Genomic DNA, 20,195 nt, shown 5'->3' with positions numbered 1-20,195 from the left:
AATTGCGCGCTTATGGAATATTGTCTGAGTTATGTGACTGGATTCGTGATTTCCTTTCAGAGGGGTCACATTTCGTAGTAATTGGCGGAAAGTCATCAAGTAAAACAGAAGTGATTTCTGGCGTTCAACAAGGTAGTGTTGTAGGCCCTTTGCTGCTCATTACCTATATAAACGATTTAGGAGCAGCCGTCTTAGGTCGTTTTCAAATAATTCTGACGTTTATCGTCTAGTTACGTCATAAGACGATAAAAACAAATTGAAAAACGATTTAGAAAATATATCTGTATGGTGCAAAATTTGGCAGTTGACCATAAATAACGTTAGGTGTGAGGTCATCGACATGAGTACTAAAAGGAATCCGATAAACTTCGGTAACACGATAAATTAGTCAAATCTAAAGATCGTAAATTCAACGAAGTACCTGGGAATTACCGTTACGAACACATAGAAAATGTTGTGGGGATGGCAAACCAAAGGCATCGTTTTATTGGCTCTTAGAAAACGTAACAGATCTGTTAAAGAGATTGCCCGTCCTCTTTTAGAATACCGCTGCGCTGTGTGGGATCCCAGATAGGATAGACGGATCACATCGATAAAGTTCAAAGAAGGGCAGTACGTTTTGCATTAATGCGAAATAGGAGAGAAAGTGTCACTGAAATGATACAGGGTTTGGGGTGGACATCATTAAAACAAAAGCGGTTTTTCGTTGCAGCGGAATCTTCTCACGAAATTTCTATCACCAACTTTCTCCTCCAAATGTGAAAATATTTTGTTGACACCGAACTAGAGAGGGAGAAACTATCATGATAATAAGATCAGGGAAATCAGAGAGGGTACGAAAAGATACAGGTGTTCGTTTTTTCCGAGTGCTGTACGAGATTGACAGGCACTCAAATGGGATTTGCAGAGTATCCTTGTAAATGCGCATGTAGACGTGCATGTCGACGCACCATTGTTGCTCACAATTGGCGTAATGGGAACCCCTTTCTTGTGGATCTTCGGAATGTCACATAACCTAAGGGGAACATCACAATAAGATTTAAGACTCTCCTGCAACAAGGAACCTTATTCAGGAGGCTGTTAGTTCTTCTCTCAACACTTTTTGCGGCTTCGGCACTGATCCTGTGATACGCTGAATCACATACTAAAACTTCATCGCCTGCACGTAATCCTGCTTGTCCATAAACAACTGTAGCATTGTCCTCGTCCGTGAGTAGAAAAACAATACCCAGATCAACAGTAAGAGAACGTAAAGCAGCTCCTCAGCTGCTGTTGTGTTACTCCTGGGTGGACGTGACTCAGTCAACACAAGGCTTGTGCCACCCTCCTAACGTCACCTGCAACATTAGTTTGAAAACATACTGTTCAATAGCACTAATAAAATCAATCACTGGCAAATGCTTCGGCGTCGATGTCAGATTTAAACCTTTCCCTAGTACGGATAAATCTGCGCCGTCAAAAGTAGAATTTCGAGATATAGTATTAGACTCCGAGCGACGAAAACGTTCAAACTTCGCCAAATGCTTGGCTGTTACAGAATGAAATTCCTTCGTTATCACATTTTATTATAACACTAACACAAAAGAAAGGCTTGCTACGAAGGGATTATCCGAATAGGACAGATAACGGTAGATGTGATGGGCATATAGAGGCAAAAAAATTATTACAGTTTCAGAAAAACTGGATGATTTACTCAAGAGAGACGGCTTCACAAATTAAACAGGTAAATAACGCGTTGGTCTATCTCTGGTACTTACGCAAGCAGTTATTCGGCTTGGCACTGATTGACAGAGTTGTTCGGCGTCCGCTCTGGAGATATCGTGGCAAATTCTGTCAAATTGGCGCGTTAGATCGTCAAAATCCCAAGATGGTTGGTGGACATCTGGAGCTCCGATAACCAGCTAAAACATCTCTGGAGACATCCCAGAGAACGATGGGATACCATCCTCTCTGTCGCTCGCCATACGGCCCGACAATTAGGAGTGATGGCCTGGAGTGGCATTTCATTTCACAGCAGGACTCCTTTGATAGTCATCCACGGCACCCTTACAGCACACCAGTACGTCGACAATGTTCTACGCCCCTATTCGTTGCCCTTCATGGCGAGTCGTTTGGGCTTACGTTTCAGCAAGATAACGCCCGCCCGCACACGGCGGGAGTTTCTGCTGCTCATCTTCGTGCTTGCCAAATCCTACCTTGGCAAGCAAAGTCACCCGGTCTCTGCCTAATTGAGAACTCCTGGAGCATTATGAGCAGGGCCCTCTAACCAACTCAGAATTTAAACAATCTACATCTCCAGCTGGGCAATATTTGGCGTTGTGACCCTTAGTAGGACAGCCAGCAACTCCACGAATTAGTGTCCAGTCGAATAACGGCTTACTGAGGGGCCAGAGGTGGACCAACGCGTTATTGTCTTGATCAATTTATGAAGCTCTCTCTCTTGAATAAATCATCCAGTTTTTCTGGAATTGTAATCATTTGTTTGTCTCTACACATACATCACCTCTACCGATTTCCATCTCAGTTGGATAATTCCTTCGTGGTGCATCTTTTTTCCTTAGAAGGTAAAATGTGTAAGCACAATCATCTGCGCTATGATAACTATTTCCAGTAAATGCTGTACACTTAATTAAATGGAATATTTCTATCGAAGTCATGTGAACTGACGTGCAACAGCTACAATTAGCGTGGCGTATGACACGAACTTCATTCGTCGTTGCACGGGACTATAACTCGTTTCGTCGAAGTGTCAACGTGTATGTCGCACGGGTGTTCGTGGTTCTCAATATTTATATGTTTGTGATGAACCTTCTGTGGCTAATTATAATGACTGTACCATGTATACATGTAATGACACGATAGTTGCAGTATACTGCATCTACTCAAGTATGGAAATGTGGTAGCATTTGCGTAAAGTGATTTCTGATATTGTATTTGCGTAATTTCGAAATATTTGCATGTCATGGTACCTCTGTATCCGTATTTTTAGGTTGGAAGATGGTCATCGTTGACTGAAATTAACAACGTGATTGATAAGTATTTGTTGTCCGTGACTGGATTTATGATAAAATAAACTAAATCTGAGGAACACAAGGAGCAGCAATTTACTATTTTCCTCTGACATATATTGAGTATAGTTGAACAGAGGTTCTGTTGTCACAGTAAAAGATTATTTTTCTCTTGTTTTCAGCTATTTGATTTGTGAGTGCTGTATTCGTGCAATTCAACGTAATATTGCAAGGTAAATCAACTATTTTCTTGATCTTTTAATTTTTATGACAAAATGAAGACTACTGAAAAGCAGAGATATGAGAAAGATAAGGTGGTGGGATATTCTGATTCTGGTATCTTGTACTGTGCTGTTACTGAAAGAGATGATAGTATACTTAATAGTGATTCAATTACAGTATCCGATAATCAGATGGAAGTATTGTAGCCTTGAATGTGAATACTGAAAGTCAGGAAACCAATGGTGTTGTCAAAAGTGAAAGTGCAGTTATTTCTAATATGAGTCAGACACATGAGACTGCTAGTAGTTGTGGTACATCAGCTGATTATTTTCGTCCTTCCATAGCTTGTTTTGTTGAATTCTAACAACTGAATCAGTGCCACAAAGTAATTTTAATCAAGCTTTATTCAGTACAGTGATACAATCTATAGATAGAGTATTAGGAAAGAGTGTGGTAAATTACAAGAAGGACAAAAACATAATGCAAAGAAATTAGGGGCTGGTGTGAAAAACTTGATGAGAAAACAGAGGCCAGTGTAAAACGAAGTAAGGATAATAATAAAGCGCTGAGTAAGGAGTTATCAGAGAAGATAGAAGCTAATATTACCACTATGCAGGGACAGATACACAGCTTAGAACTAAAACGTGGATCTATCGGTGAAGACATTACAGTTGGGGGAAGATTTGCATGTAGATTTTGACGGAGAATTTCTAATGTTGGAAGTTAACGTGCCATTGTTGCAGAATATCAGATACTGATAACGTTTCAGAAAGCTGTTAATGAATAAACAGCAACAAGAAAAATTTCAAAATTTAACAGAGGAAAGCGAAAGAATAGACAGATTTGGCAGAAAAAATGGGGTTGGTGCATACTGAATAAGTGGTTAATCAGTTTCAAGGATAGATTACAAGTCATGCAACATTTTTCGAGGTTTAGAAATGAATTTTGATGACTTGATGGCCAATGCATAGAAGGAATGGCTAAATATAAAGGGAGAAATCAACAAAACTTTTAAGAAAGTTGATAATGATGTTTATTACAGTTTTTAGGAATTATCTGGTTTTGATTACAATTATTTCTTATCTGTCAAAAAGTTTTGAGTGCTCAGAAATGCATCTAATGGCATTCATTCTCGCATTTGGTTGCAGCAATTTTATTTTCCACTATCACCAACTGGGCCTCTGTGTCGTAAGATTAAATGTGTGTTTCGTAATTTGAAGGGCAAACCTGCAAAGTGCTTCTGTTCCCCAGCTCGTAACTGTGAATGATATGAAGAACATCTACTTGTTTTTGTCCGCAAACTGGCCTGAGGGAGCACGAGACAGGAGTAAAGCATAACGTGTTAATGATGAAAAATTTCAACCAGTCTGGCTTTAAAAACCCCAGTAGCTTTTTTGAGAGTACGACGATGACAAGTCAATTACTGTGCAATCCTTAGAGTTCTGCAGAAATGATTCATATTTGTATTCTGAAAATTTCTTCATTCCTGGATCAAATCGTTCTTGCTGGTCAGTGTAAAGATGATCTAGGGGAGCTCGACAGCTTCTTGCAAGAGGTGGTCTATGAGAGTTGTGGTAAGAAGAATGGTTAGGGTTGGAATGTGAATCAGTCTTCTATTCTTGCTCCAAGGCCACATGAAGATGGAAGACATGACACATAAGAGTTGATACGGCGGTAACAGATAGAATCTTCAGAACGCTGTCCCAGATAGAAGTGAGAGCAGTAATTTTACGAGAGACATAAGTGATTGGAATGCTAGGAATGTGTGGCAGCATTAAATATCCTTTGCTGTTCCAGTACCCAGTGTGGCGTACAGGGTGGTTATATTTAAACGTTCGCTGTTTAAGCCAGTGTAGACAGAAAACTATATACTGTGCAGGTACCCAACTTTATACGAATAATGTTCAGACTATGTGCTGCAGGAATTGCGCTGTTAGTAGTATTAGTGTCATGACTTGCTGTTAGACGCGAGTATTCGCGTGGCAACGTTGTGTTGGAACACAAGAATCCATGTGCGCTGTACTGACAGTCAACATGGGTCTGGACTAGGTGAGCAGGGCTTAACTCATAAAGCTGTTTTATTAAAACAGTGTCAATAGTGTTGCTGTCTTCGCTAGAATCAACGCATTAAAGGAATATCCAGAGGTTTTCTTTCCACACCAGGCTTCCAGAAAATGCTGCGAAAGATTGAATTTTCTGGTGATTTGTGAATTGCTTCAGGGAGACGTCGACAGCAAATTGCGCCACCAATTCTTGAATAAGTTTCATGGAAGCCCTCTCAGTAACGAAAATTTAGTTATAACAACGCCATATATGGTGATTTTAATAATGTTTCACTTCATAGTTTTCTTTTGTGTGCAATTAAGTATTTCTGTGTGTTTTTCTGTGTCAAAAATTCGTTCCCTTGACAATGATTTTTTTGTGTAGTGATACGTTTACTTGCCTGTATGTGTGGCATGATGTGAGGTTTGATTAGTGTTTTTCATACAGCTACTTCATGTAGATAATTCTTTGTGCGTTTCTTATTATCAGTGTTTCTTATGATACTGACGATGAATGAATGTTTCGGAACCTTAGTGGAATGAAAGATACAAGAAAAAGATTTTACTGTGTGTCACATGAAATTTAATAGATGAATTAATACACTGATAATGGATGGTTCGTGAATGTTTCACGGTGTAGTGAGATGGCATAGAAGGATAGTTATTGCTGCTTGTGGATTTTTATTTATGGCATGTACTCATAATTAGGTTTTGTTTACTTGTAGTAGCATTTATTACTTAGTGTGAATATATGTAAGCATGGCCTAATATGTTGTGAAGGTTTACAGTTTTCTTATTCTGAATGGACGGTTGTTCAGCTGTTCAGATGAGCTGATGTTTCACCCTTGTTGGTCTTTGAGTGAATTTTGGTTCCATAGCTGGACGCTTCTTGTGTGACATGTAGATCTGGTGAGAATAATCGTTTGCCTGTCTCATCATCAATGCATTATTATGAGTGCACTGTGGGGGTGTCTGTGAATATGAGATGAAGTGAGGTTGTTATGAAACTGTGTGTAGTTCAATGTTTAATGAAAGTGATTTGATAGTGAAGAATTTGATAGTGTTTGAATTAATGCCACCTATTCAGGAATACATTGCGAAGATTGAGTTAAAGTGACAGATTTGAATGTGCCAATGATTAATGAAAATAAACAGATTATGAGTCAGGCTGTAAAACTTTGAAAGTTGCGTCGGTGAATGTAGAATACTGAATGAAGTAATCAGATGGCTGTTGCTCAGTAAATGTTGATTATGTGATGATTGACGATGTCTTTAGACCTGGTAGTACTGGATAATTTTTGAAATGAATGATGTCGTTATTCTGTTAGTGGTTGTAGTAGATGCTGTGAAGATCACATTACTTGAAAAAGTGAAGCGACATTATACACTCCTGGAAATTGAAATAAGAACACCGTGAATTCCCAGGAAGGGGAAACTTTATTGACACATTCCTGGGGTCAGATACATCACATGATCACACTGACAGAACCACAGGCACGTAGACACAGGCAACAGAGCATGCACAATGTCGGCACTAGTACAGTGTACATCCACCTTTCGCAGCAATGCAGGCTGCTATTCTCCCATGGAGACGATCGTAGAGATGCTGGATGTAGTCCTGTGGAACGGCTTGCCATGCCATTTCCACCTGGCGCCTCAGTTGGACCAGCGTTCGTGCTGGACGTGCAGACCGCGTGAGACGACGCTTCATCCAGTCCCAAACATGCTCAATGGGGGACAGATCCGGAGATCTTGCTGGCCAGGGTAGTTGACTTACACCTTCTAGAGCACGTTGGGTGGCACGGGATACATGCGGACGTGCATTGTCCTGTTGGAACAGCAAGTTCCCTTGCCGGTCTAGGAATGGTAGAACGATGGGTTCGATGACGGTTTGGATGTACCGTGCACTATTCAGTGTCCCCTCGACGATCACCAGTGGTGTACGGCCAGTGTAGGAGATCGCTCCCCACACCATGATGCCGGGTGTTGGCCCTGTGTGCCTCGGTCGTATGCAGTCCTGATTGTGGCGCTCACCTGCACGGCGCCAAACACGCGTACGACCATCATTGGCACCAAGGCAGAAGCGACTCTCATCGCTGAAGACGACACGTCTCCATTCGTCCCTCCATTCACGCCTGTCGCGACACCACTGGAGGCGGGCTGCACGATGTTGGGGCGTGAGCGGAAGACGGCCTAACGGTGTGCGGGACCGTAGCCCAGCTTCATGGAGACGGTTGCGAATGGTCCTCGCCGATACCCCAGGAGCAACAGTGTCCCTAATTTGCTGGGAAGTGGCGGTGCGGTCCCCTACGGCACTGCGTAGGATCCTACGGTCTTGGCGTGCATCCGTGCGTCGCTGCGGTCCGGTCCCAGGTCGACGGGCACGTGCACCTTCCGCCGACCACTGGCGACAACATCGATGTACTGTGGAGACCTCACGCCCCACGTGTTGAGCAATTCGGCGGTACGTCCACCCGGCGTCCCGCATGCCCACTATACGCCCTCGCTCAAAGTCCGTCAACTGCACATACGGTTCACGTCCACGCTGTCGCGGCATGCTACCAGTGTTAAAGACTGCGATGGAGCTCCGTATGCCACGGCAAACTGGCTGACACTGACGGCGGCGGTGCACAAATGCTGCGCAGCTAGCGCCATTCGACGGCCAACACCGCGGTTCCTGGTGTGTCCCCTGTGCCGTGCGTGTGATCATTGCTTGTACAGCCCTCTCACAGTGTCCGGAGCAAGTATGGTGGGTCTGACACACCGGTGTCAATGTGTTCTTTTTTCCATTTCCAGGAGTGTATTTATTACAAAGAGTTGTAGAAGAATTGATGACAGAAGTAATATGGTCACTACAGAAAATTGGATTTTGAAGAAATGGGATTGAGGAGATTACATTCGCTTTCTGACAGTTCTTTGATAAGCTAAAGGTAATTTTGTTAAGACTAAGATTTTTGGGCAATTTTTGTGAGGTGATTGTTTGTGGAAGCATGGTAGGTGCTGTGTCTGAATATTTTTTTTTGTTTCTTCTCGCAGTCGTATACGTTTTTACTGTGGGGGCGTTGGTGAATCAGCAAGTCCAAAAAAAAAATGGCTCTGAGCACTATGGGACTCACCTTCTGAGGTCATCAGTCCCCCAGAACTTAGAACTACTTAAACCTAACAAACCTGCCCGAGGCAGGATTCGAACCTGCGACCGCATCGGTCTCGCGGTTCCAGACTGTAGCGCCTAGAACCGCTCGGCCATTCCGGCCAGCCAGAATGTCTATCTGTCTTTGTGTGTATGTGATTCAACAATCCTTACAGAATGATGATTTAATTATGTTTAGGTAGTAGTGTTTATTTGAAATGCCAGTTTCCTGATTTAAGTTTACAACTCAATATATTTTCGTACTTAAATTAATCTCTTTCGGTGAATACTTAAATTGTTGAGTTTCTTACATAGTGATTATCTTACTAGAAATGCACATGCCCATATCTATTATTCCTTTTTTACTGCTTCTTCATGATCCTTTTGTGTTGTGTTTTGATCACAGAACCTTTTTATATTGTGTTTAGGATAGGAGAATTATTCATGTAGTATGTGTATTACATGTGAACTACAGGTCATCGTCATCATCATCAACCAGTTCAATCTCTTGGTGATGTGGTCTGAGTGGGCGTGGGACACAGGATCCCAGCAAGTTCATCAGTTTTTATCTTGAGCTTCCCACTGCCAATTCAGTCCGGTTGTTTTCCTTAAGTCTCTGTCCCATCTGTCTGGTAGTGTTCCCTATAATCAATTTTGTCAAACCAGATGCCAATATAGTATTCGTTTGCAGCATCTGTCATCTTTTCTTCGAGTGACTGACTTTCCCACTGCCATTTCAAGGTATTCGGTTTTTTCGTTTTGTCGCTAACTTTCGTTGTCCCTCTGATGTAGGTTTTTGTAAATAAATGGTGATGGGAGAGTCAATTCTGATTGTGACTGAGATTTCGCCTTTGCCCTGATTATTGAGTATCTTTTGATTTGTGTGCTTATATAGGTTATTCCATTGGTGTATTATGAAATGTTTCTGGCAGAGTATGTAAGGGACAAGGAATGAGCCCAGAAAGTAACTTAAACTAATGCTTAATACTTTTTCAGGGACATGTAGGGAAGTAGAAATGCGAACAGTTACATGCTTATCTTGATTGTAGGCACACAGGCATGCTTGAGAAAATGAAGCAGAATGAAGCAGCAAGACAGTACTGCAATGTTAAAATTGTGTATATCGTCACCTAGGTTGTATGTTTTATTATTATTATTATTATTATTATTATTGTGTGTGTATGTGTGTGTGTGTGTGTTATGAATACTCTTTCCTCAAGAAAAGATTAAGTCATCTGATTATTTTATCAACGACTGGAGTATTTTTTAAGCTTGTATTTCTTCATTACTGTGAACATTTCCGCTTTAGGTGGAGCAGAAATTTCCTAAATAGCTTACTGATAATGCTTTATGTTAGCGTCCTGTGTACGTTTTTATATAAATAAAATGCCCCTTAAAACAGAAGAGGAAAGTATGAATTGTGACAGATAATGGTACATTATGGCAATTAATGGAGTATTGACCCAGTAGTGGATACAGTAAGAAAAAGATGGAGCATGTAGTCAGATGTTGTGAGCTGGTGTAGATAGAGTAATGGGTTTGGTATGGTGGAAGGCATTCTTTTTATACCCTGGTTGCAGGAAATCTGACCAGTATTGTAAAAATATAGTTGAAAAGCTATGTTAATGAACAAATTAGCAAAGCACTTGATGTAACAAGGGTGCGCTGAAATTATATCAATCTATGTTGGAAAATATCAGTAATGCTAATTAAAGATGTTATGAAATCGTCATCTGATGTTTTCCTCATTAATTGTTTAGGCTAAAATTATTGAGAAGCGTGTGATTGTTGAGGAATGGTCGAATGAACCAGTTTTCGCACTATATAGAATGAGGGGCTGCCTATGAGAGACTTGATTTAAACTTTGGTTTAGATATTTTGTAACTATTCTTCTTATTCTTGTTTGAATATTTTCTCTGGAAAAAAAATTGCTTGAGGGTGGAGATGAATGACTGAGCTGACATAGAAGACTCATGAGAGGAGACCAAACATACTAATTAATACTCAATCCAATCCAAAAGCTGGACTATTATGAAGGAAGTTCACCTGATGTACTGAGAACAAGAAAAGGTGCAGCTGAGAACAGAATTAATGTCGGCCCAAATCCAATTCTACAAAGATTATTCATGCTGTACTACGTGCTTCTATTATGTTCTCCATCCTAAGCAAGTGAACTAAGAGATACAATTTTGTTTGAAAGTTCATTATGAAGATCCTCTGTGTGTTACAATAATGTAAGGAATAAATTGTGCAAAATGTGCCAAGTGTAACTTCACATCCCCACACTAAGAAATCCAATGGACAAATAACAATCTTGCCATTGTAAGAAAATTCGGTATGTTAACTGAGCTGTGGAGTCAACTTCTTTCACCTAGAAAGCAAATTTTTATGTTTATAATACTTACCATGAAATTTATGAGAATAATGAGGATACTGAACAGTCTTGCTCTGCTTTTCGTTTCCATTCTTGGATAAAATAAGGTACATTGTGATCGGAAAATCACTGTGTACTGGAATAGGGACTATGGATGCAAATTACGTTGGACTATTCGACCTCTGTTTTTTAAAGAAATCGTGAACGGTGAACGTTACGATTTAATGACTCACGATTTCATTGGTCAGCTACTCATGGTTTCAACAAGATGGGGCTGCTGCACACACAGCACTATGCATCTCCTGGAAGAGTTTACGGGGAAAGTTTGATCTCGAAAAAACCTATGGTCGCCTGGTTCACTCACTCCAACTTACAGTTTTCTTTGAGGAAAAGCAAAATCTTTAGAGTGTCGCAATTACCCGCCGACACTTTGCGACTTGGAAACTGAAATAATGGCGTATGTGTAAGAATACCACAATCAGATTTCCAAAAAGTGTTTTCCAATAAAATTCTTGTGTAGCCACCTGTGGACGTCATTTCCGACATATTTCGTTACTGCACTGCAACTTTCTGAACACGCTGTACAACTTCCGTTCTTAAGCTGTTAAGCTCATCGGGACAACTCCACGTCTGATTTTTAATATGTGCAGAAATATAAATGGTAGCTGTTGAGTTTTACTCACTTTCAATTGAGACCACAGAGAGGCCACGCTGAAGTACTTTCCTACACTGATCCACTTAGTAATACTTGTACATTTTTTGCACAGATGTGTAACTACTCAAATCACACCATGGTAACGCCCATGTTAACTTTAATTTGTTGAATAATGTTTAACTCAGTTTCACGCTGACGTGTCAATGTAGTCCAAACTGATGCTGACAGATACACTCGTTTCAACTCAGTAACTATTTTAATTTTAATAGCCATTTTCTTTGTATAAAAATAGCTTAACCACCTTAACTGTCTGAATTAGGGTGAGATGTTATTATCCTTTTACAAGTATTTGGGAAACATACAGAGTGTCAAGCGAAGGAGTCGCTGATGTAAAAATTAAGTATTCCAAAAAAAATGTTTCAAATGGCCCTAAGCACTATGGGACTTAACATCTGAGGTCACCAGTCCCCTAGACTTAGAACTACTTAAACCCAACTAACCTAAGGACATTACACACATCCATGCCAGAGGTGGGATTCGAACCTGCGACCGTAGTAGCAGCGCGGTTCCGGACTGAAGCGCCTAGAACCGCTCGATCACAGCGGTCGGCTAAGTATTCCGAAAATTAAGATCGACAGACGAGTGTAACAAAAAAGTACGTTTATTGTGAACGCTGTAAGAACTTTATACAGAAATTGTGCAGAAGTTTCGAAATATTTGGAAAATCTGTGAACAGATAACCTTGTAATCGCAATGCTTAGTGCCTGTAAATAGTGCACCACAGTTCAGAGCGATCAGTTCCACAGCTGAAACGTGAAAGGAAGTTAGAATAACGAAGGAATAAGTAGAAGTCATGTATTCCATTCAACAACGTGTTTTTCTGGTGCTGGCATGCCACAGGTTAGAACGCTGTCCTACCATAAAAAGGTGGAGTTGTCAGACACGATTTAATGTTCCAAAAGAATCTACGCGAAAACCATTCGCAAGCTCTTCGCCAAATTCCAACGTACGGGTAGCGTGGCCGGTGATATAGAGGGGAATGTTGGCTGCCGCCAAACTGTAGTTACCTCTGAAAATGTCACCAAGGATTTCTGGAGTTATTCAGCGAAATCCAAGGAAATCCGCCCGGAGAACTTCAACAGAGACTATTTTCAATAGTCTCTTGCAGACAGGTCATGACGTAACTCTCCACAACTACGATCGCCTCGTGCAGAGCTGCCGGCTGCCTCACGGAGGCTCCGTCTACAACGTCGGTTACAGTACCCTGGTAATCTAGCGAGCAGAGCCGCAGGCCACCAGGCAGTACTAGCTAAATTTGCTGTGCTACTTAATGGACGATTGTCCGTGACACGGCTACTGGTACGTGAACTAGCACCCCCGCACCGACACGAGGGGGTACCAGCAACAACAAATACTTGCTAGCGAGCGCTCCACTGGCTCACCTGGCTGCCTGCGATGTGAGAAAGAGAAAGCTGCACTTATAGTTAATAAATGCGTAAAGTATTGTTTCCTTAACGCTTTCGGGCATCCGACATATCCTCAACATCGCTTGCTACATGATCCTGTCCTGACACCCTATTTAGGGTGAAACAAAATTCGCGGACTTAAGCACCTTCCTTGAATACTAACAGAACAAAAATGCCTTTACAGTATTTCACCTCTTGCATATTTTCTGTGGAAAATGAACGACGTAGTAGCATTATTTGCCAACACTGTAATCAAATGTACGACAAGTATCTCCATTCAATGATGTCTACTTACATTGCCCAGTTAGTGGTAACACCGAACATTAAGAGTAAGTAATACTGTTAATATTTACAGCCAGTCAATTTAAAGAGAGTATCTTTGTACTTTTGGCCCCTCCCCATCGTTTACGGTGCTTGCTCTTCCATAAGAATGAAATTTCAAGCGTCAGATTTCGCGCCACACTAGAAGAATCGAGATCGAGAAAAAATAAAGAAACTAACAGAGCTAAGATGACGCAGCTTTATTAGGGTTTCGTTTGTTGATAGATTTTACTCTTTAAATTTTGATTTATTCCCATGTTTTGTTCTGAAATTCACAATTTTAAAATAATGATATGAGGCCTATACGCGTTATTATCGATGTCAGAGCGTGTAAGATGACACAGTGATAGAGTACTGGACTTGTGTGAGACAGGAAGCTAGATCTGACCTTGTTCTGGTCTTACAGAATTCTGTTACCTGTCTGTTTTCACTTATTAACTTTTCATTTTCCATGTTCATTGTTGAAATTCCTCCATTAGAATTTTCATAACTTTAAATACTGATACGAAATTGATGCAGGTTGTTTACTGACGCTGTATTTTTTAAAAAGTATATAGAAAAGAAAAGTTAGTGCATTTGTTAGAGTTTCATGATAGAATATTTGTTTCATAGTTTACCCCAATATAGTGGAATAATTTTTACGTATAATTTTCTAATTTTGATATGTCCAATAATGCTGTACACTACACATCCTACAATTTCAATTTTTTAGCGTTTAATATAACAATCATTAATCAGACATCTCACAAATTGTAATGCAGAGTAATAATATGTTAGTAATAAATTAGATGCATGGGACAGAACTCACTACAAAACTTATTACTGTAGACATGCTAAACATACACTATCTGATAAAAAGTATCTGGACACATATTCCGAATATTAATATGCGGTGTGTACTCCTTCGGCTTTACGACAGCTTCAGCTCTGCTGGGAACATTTTCAGTGAATGTCTGTGGAGGAAAAGCAGCCCGTTCTCCCTCAAGACCCTAAACCAGAGACAGTGGTGTTGTGGTGGACGCTGGGTTCAAAAAAATGGTTCAAATGCCTCTGGGCACTATGGGACTTAACATCTATGGTCATCAGTCCCCTAGAACTTAGAACTACTTAAACCTAACTAACCTAAGGACATCACACACATCCATGCCCGAGGCAGGATTCGAACCTGCGACCGTAGTGGTCACGCTGTTCCAGACTGAAGTGCCTAGAACCGCACGGCCACACCAGGCGGCCTTGTGGACGCTGGGCTCTGAAGCGACATCAACGTTCTAACGCATCCAAAAGATGTTCCATTCGTTTCCAGTCTGTACTCTGGGCCGCACAATTCCTTTCAGGAATGTTATTGTCCATAAACCATTCCTCAGAGATGCTGCTTATGACAGGTTGCATTGCCATACTCTTACAATCATTTTACCCGAACTGTTTCTTTAATGCATACAGTATGCAATGTTGTAAAGTATTTTCATATCCTTCTGCTTTTGGAGATTTCTTAAGGGCAATGAGTGTACCACATTGTAACCACGAAAAACGCCCCCTTATCTTAGTACCAACTTCTCTGTACTTCACAGTTGGTACTACACATGATGAAAGGTAACGCTCTCCAGGCATTCGCCAAACCAAAGCTCTTATGTCAGAATGCCCCAGAATATAGCGTAATTTATCACTCCAATCGTTTCCAGTCTTCCACTGTCGAGTTGCGTGACTCTTTAACCCCTCAAGCGGCACTTAGCAATGACTAAAGAACTGTGTGGGTTACAAGTAACTGCTTGACCACTGTACCCAAATCTTTTTAACTCACTACTCCCAGTCATTGTGTTAGCTGGATTGCTGGTAGCACTTTGGAACTCACGAGTGACTTCTTCCACTGATTTCATGGGATTTTTTACAATCAGCTTCTGCCACACCCCACCCGATGGTTCCTCCTGGCAGTACTGGAGGTCTACCTGATCTAGTCTTAGGTGTAATTGTTCTTGTTCATTTCCACTTCACTATAACATCATCAACAATCAACATGCGCACCTTTAAAAGGGCTGAAATGGTCTTGATCGATTTGTTATGCAGGTCACTTCCAGTTGAGAAGTCCACATTTGGAGCCACTGAGGTTTCTTAACCGACCCATTTTGCTGTTACTGCTCCTGTACTGACAACACAATACTCTCCACGCAATACTCCCCACCTACTTTTGTGCTGGCGGGTCCACCTCTCGAGACATCTAGTGGTCAAATCTACATTATGTATGGCGTCCGGATACTTCCGATCACATAATGAACATTCTGCATTCAGCAGGAGCAACCAGTAGCAATATTGTAAATACGCTGTCAGAGACAGTATGCCTATCACAAGACATACACAGCATTCATAGCAATGCTGAAAGTGACCCCTCTACATCTTCAAATACTTAGTTACTCAATGGATCACCCTTCTCTAAACTATTCTGAGCATAGCTACATCACAGTTGCAAGTGTCACATGAAAGCGTGCTACCAGGTCTCCCACATTTCGGTGGGGTTAGGAGAAACATGATCTTTCAAACGTCTCCGCACGAATATATCCAGAGGATTAACGTCAGGCGGATGCAGATGCCATAGAACAGAACCTCCATGACGATCCATTTCCTGCGAAGTCCCACCTTAAATATCACAGCACGTTTCTTCCCAGGTGCGCAGGTTCACCCTCGTGTTGAAACCACAACCTCTGGTGAACTTAAAGTGGAAAATTTAGTGTACTTCAGACAAATTCCTTGTGTTAAATGCACAATACCATCGCTCAGTCTACTGGTTCAGCAGCATATAAGGACTCAATATTATGTCTCCCAGTATTCCAGCTCATAACTGATGCTAAAGCAGACTTGCGATGTGCGGGTTTACTTCATATCAATGATGAATTTTGTGCAGACTGAAGGTACCCTGAAGTATGAATGCATCTCCATCAGACGTTATTAAAATTTTTATGAGGTAATCATTGGCTTTCTGTTGTTGTTGGAACCATTTACAAAACTGTATCGCCGGCCTCAGTGGCCGAGCGGTTATAGGCGCTTCAGTCTATAACCACACGACCACTACGGTCGCAGGTCCGAAACCTGCCTGGGGCATGGGTGTGTGTGATGTCCTTAGGTTAGTTAGGTTTAAGTAGTTCTAAGTTCTAGGGGACTGATGACCTCAGATGTTAAGTCCCATAGTGCTCAGAGCCATTTGAATCATTTGGAAAACTGTATCTGCAGAAATAGGTCTTCAGGATACTGGTGTTGGTCATCATGTAATACGAAACAGATGGTAGAGCACTTGTCCGTGAAAGGCAAAGGTCCCGAGTTCGAGTCTCGGTCGGGCGCACAGTTTTAATCTGCCAGTAAGTTTGATATCAGCGCACACTTCGCTGCAGAGTGAAAATCTCATTCTGGAATCATGTAATATGTTAATGGATATGATTTGCGAGGCACACTATTGCCTTGGCACTTCATGTGTACTTCGATAGGGTGCTTTGTATGTAGCTTCTAGAATAGCTTCAACGTTAGCTGGAGCCCACACAAGTCTCATTTCAATGAAGGTGGGAGAAGATCATCTGTTTCTCAAAGGAAAAGCTCCAGATGACGAAATACATTTTTATCTGGATTTCGTCGAGTGGTTGCAGCTTAGCTGTTAGATCGATGACTGTTTTCACACATACCCTTGCCTTTGGTGGGATAAGTGATGCTTGTGACAGGACGGGAGTAGGTGGTGGTGGAAGGCTGTATGGGACAAGCCTTGCACCTATGTTTGTTGCAGGGACATAAGCAAGGAGGCAAGGGATTGGGAGCAGGGGTTGTGTAGAGATTGAGGAGGATTTAATATAATCCATCATGGAGGTTTAGTGGGCGGCGGAAGGGAAGGATAGTGGGTAGGAGATTCCTCATTCCAAAGCATGACGCGAAATGGTTGAAACCCTAGTAGAGAATGTGATTCAGTTGCTCCAGTCCTAGATGATACTGAGTCACAGGGAGAATGCTCCTCTGTGATTAGACACTAGGACTCTGGGAGGTGTTGGTTAAATGGAGAGGTAAGGCATGAGAGATTTGCTTTTGTACAAGGTTGGGAGAATAATTACAGTCTGTGAAGGCCTCAGTGAGACCCTTAATATATTTCAAGAGGGACCGCCATGGGTGACTAGGCTCTATGGAATTGACTTCTTGGTATGGAATTGGTGGCAGCTATCAAAGTGGAGGTATTACTGGTAGTTGATAAGTTTGATATGGACAGAGGTACTGATGTATCCGTCTTTGAGGTGGAGGCAACATTGAAGAAAGTGGCTTGTTGAGCTACACCAGGTAAAGTGAATATGGGAAAAGTTGTTGAAGTTCTGGAGGAACGTGGGTAGGGTGTCCTCACCCTCAATCCAGACCACAAAGATATCATCAATGAAATGTCCAGATAAGGGGTTTGGGATGCTGGGTGTTTAGGAAGGACTCCTCTAAATGGCCCATGAACAGGTTGACCCATAGCTGTACCCCAGATTTGTTTGTAGGTAATGCCTTCAAAGGAGGAGTAATTGTGGGTAAGGATATAGCTGCCCATTGCGACTAGGAAGAAATTTGTGGGGCATTGGGAAAGGAACTGTTCAACAGCAATAAGACCACACTTGTTAGGGATGTTAGTGTAAAGGGAGATAGCATCAATAGTAATGAGCAGGGTACTATGTCATAAAGGAACAGGAATTGTGGAGAGTCAGTGGAGCAAATGGTTGGTATCTTTTATGTAGGAGGGTAGACTGCAGGTAATAGGTTGAAGGTGTTGATCTCTGAGAGCAAAGATTCTGTCAGTGGAGGCACAGTAACTGGCCACAATGGGACATCCTTGGTGGTTGGGTTCATGGGCTTTAAGAACCATATAGGAGGTAGAATTGTAGGGAGTGGTTAGTGGTGAGGATGGAGATGGACTCCAGGATGAAGTTCTGGGATGGACCTAAGGAACTGAGAAGAGTTGGAGATCCTGCTGGATTTCTGGAATGTGGTCACTGTTGCAGGGTTTTCGGGTGGATGAATCTCACTGCTGGTGAAGTCCTTCTGTAGGTAATCCTTGCATATCAAAACAACAGTGGTGGAGCCTTTGTCAGCAGGTAAGAATATAAGACCATGATCAGTTTTTAAGTGGTGGATTGCCATTCTTTCTGCGCTTGTAAGGTTAGTTTGCATTGAAACCAATCACAAGAATAGGGATAAATTTAAAGAAATTTAAGAAAAAAATGGTAACCCAAATCAATGCATCATTTATAATTCCCAACAAATATTATTATTTAATAACAATTCTATCATGAACCAACTGACAGTTACCAAGGTTCTTGTGAAATACATACAAATATTTAAAATTTTTAAATTAGATTCACAACATATAAGGACATTTGCATTATACATAAAATTACAAATAGTACTAAAAAAATGTCAACTGTGCGACACAGTAGTGGCCTGATTATAAACAGTTAATCAATTTAGTAAACCCGCAGTGGCACTCTGTCCCCACAACTAGATCATGACTGTGTGCTAATTCCGCAACAGGACTTGAATATAAGTTCATTAAATACAGAACATTAATATGCATACATCTCCACTGGTTATCTGCTCTCATACAGACAAGATGTGGCCAACCTGCCCAAAGGCTACTCACATGTAAGGCAAAAGGAACAGTTGTACTTCACCGATTGGTCACAAGCCTGTTCCACATAAATGATGTTAAGGGCTTAAATAAACTAATGGCCCTCTAAAACAAAATTAAAACTATATTGACAATTAAACCTTTAAATTTTTTGAAATCAGGAAACTCAGTGCTCAGTTTGCCCAAAGACTTCCATGACATGCCCACAAGGGCCTTACAATAACAGAAATACTGAGTCACTTGCTTCCTAATCATGCAATACCTCTGACATGGCGTGATATCAAAAGCGTAACAACAAACTACTCATCTTGAGGCTGGAACGGGAGATCCACAGAATTGCGTGTGATCTGCCAACACTTAGGCCTTGTGCAATGATGAGAAAACCACTGAAGCAGAAGGAAAACACATCCCTGCCCCAGGCCAGCAGAACAGCAACTTATCAACCAACGCCAACACAAGGCTGTCAACATATACCAAGCCACAAACAGCAAACAACTTTGATAAATATTATCATTCACAGAAGTACTTAAATGAGCAATTGAAAATTCAACTATTGAAACTTCAGTATGGGAGAGGCTCGCTGATAACATTGTAACTTAGCCTTCCCAGTAACAAGAAGCCCAATGTACAAGGTTGTTTAAAAAACTAATTACATAATACTTCAAACAAGATTTTAAAAATCAGGATACATCTTTACTGGGGCCTCTTAGGGGCTGAAAGACACTGTAATTGGGATATGCACTAAATGGCAGATGGCCAGTTAACCTGTACACCTATAACCTGAACAGGTCCTCAACACAGAGTAAGAGAGTGTGCAAATACAAGCATGCACACACAAATGACCCATGTGTGTGTACCTTTAGGCTGAGTGTGCCGAACCTTAGTTACAGGTCATATCCAAAACTTACCTCAGGAAGGGGAATGAAGTCTACAACAAATAATAAAATCAAATACGCAATAATAATATACCATGATATCAGATACAAGATTAACATTGTGAAACACTAGCTTGGAGCATACAGAAACTCCAGACTGAGATACACAGACCCATAGGTGTCACCGAAAGGCAAAGAGAAACTGGATTCCTGGCCAGCTCAATTCAGACAGAATTAACAATCGTAAAGTACAGAACTTCAAACAAATTCCAACGAGGCTAACAGTTTCGGGACTGCAGGTAGACACTGGATAACGCTTCCCTGTTGCTCATGGCTGCTAACAAATTGTTCCATACATCGCAGCGCGTTTACCACACAAGATTTGATTGATGCACGTCCTAGCCAGGTTGCACACGATGAGAGCCGCTCCTTGCCCATCAAACTCGCCAGTAGCAACGGTCAAGATTACATGAAAGCACGGA

Source organism: Schistocerca serialis, chromosome 2 (assembly GCF_023864345.2).
Source record: "Schistocerca serialis cubense isolate TAMUIC-IGC-003099 chromosome 2, iqSchSeri2.2, whole genome shotgun sequence".
NCBI classification, from domain to species: domain Eukaryota; kingdom Metazoa; phylum Arthropoda; class Insecta; order Orthoptera; family Acrididae; genus Schistocerca; species Schistocerca serialis.
Note: the sequence above shows the minus strand (reverse complement) of the source record.